The sequence below is a fragment of the Tupaia chinensis genome, unplaced genomic scaffold, assembly GCF_000334495.1.
Source record: "Tupaia chinensis unplaced genomic scaffold, TupChi_1.0 Scaffold144624_1, whole genome shotgun sequence".
Lineage (NCBI taxonomy): Eukaryota > Metazoa > Chordata > Mammalia > Scandentia > Tupaiidae > Tupaia > Tupaia belangeri.
The window spans coordinates 1,574,128-1,575,471 of NW_006204485.1; the positions used below are offsets into that span (position 1 = coordinate 1,574,128).

At 48.7% G+C, this 1,344-nt stretch overlaps 1 pseudogene; it reads left to right on the top strand.

Annotated features, from left to right (window-relative positions):
- Positions 1-684: 684 nt before the first annotated feature.
- The window catches only part of LOC102485320 (60S ribosomal protein L7-like), a 33,348-nt pseudogene continuing 32,688 nt past the window's right edge, over positions 685-1,344 (top strand).

The window sequence follows — 1,344 nt, forward strand, 5'->3', positions numbered from 1 at the left end:
GGCCTGCCGTGGCTGAGAGACCCAAGGGAAATAAAGATGAAAATGACAAAGAGGATAGGAAACAGAGTAGAGGGGTTCCTTCCTTAGGGACTTACCTCCTGTTCTGGCTCATCACAATATATGTTGCGAGATGGCTATCCAGGTTCTTGGTTTTCTAGACAAAGACTTAAATGTAACATGCCAATAGTGAAAGTAAAGGATAGTTTATTAAGCAAAAGAGAAAATACACCCCCGAAAGGTAGCAGCCACCCGAGCGCAAGAGAGAAAGTAGCTCAAAGGCCCCAGAAACCGCCTCCCATGGGGCTTATGAGTCCTTAACCAGTTGCTCATTGGCTGGGCCCACTAATCGCTTTCATCCTTTTAGTTATATATCAAATGCAGCTGGGCCCACCGATTCATCTTATTAGCTATATCAGGTGTGACTGGGCCCACTGATTTATCTCATTGGGTGTCAATTAGACATCCCCCACAGAAAATCTCCCACCTACAGTACCTCAAGCAGGGAATTTGCCACCCTGATCAAGTCTTCTAACTAGCCACATAGGCAGACGCTCCAGCCGCCTTACCTGCTTCCATTTTGTAGCTTTCTTCCTGCCTCAATATGGCCCAGCAATTTGTCTTCTGAGTGCATACCCAAAGGAGGTGAAATCACCACCTCGTAAAGAGACTTGCATTCCCGTGCTTATGGCAGCTGTGCTAGGTACAGTCCCTGCCATTGAGGAGCTTATGATTCATTGGGAAACACAGAAAAGTAATATTAGTGTCAGGTTAGATAGCCTGGATGCTATCAAAACCCAGGAAATGAAGTCTGGACTAGGTCAAAGAGGGGAAAGAAGTGATGAGAGGAAGGGGACAGCTGCAAACTAAGACCCTTAATGAGTAAGAGAGCATAAAGAGTAGGGCCAGGAGTGATGAGAAATGAGGATTGAGAAGTAAGGAGCAAGTTCTGTTTTCAGTTAAGCTACGGACAGAGAGGGATGAGCCCTTCTCAAGTGAGAAGAGGGCGACTGTTTTCGCCACCGGGAAAGGGGCAGGTGAAAGTGCCACCTGCTATAAGCAAAAGATGGGGAGTGCAGAGAAACCGGCTGGGCATGCCTGAGCTGGCAGATTGACTAAAACCAGGAGGAGCCAAAATTCCCATGGCCTATCTGTTCTCTATGGGCCTTCCACTGGGTGTGCAGCTGCAGAACACTGAGGACCTGCAGCCAGCTGTGGAGAGATCTCCAGAGGCACAGAAAGCCAGAGGCAGAACTTGAGAGACAGAGAAAGCACCCTCTGCTTAGCATTCAGGCCCTGTCAGAGGCAGGAGCCACAGCCTCCCTGCCAGACTTTGGAAGCAGCTGG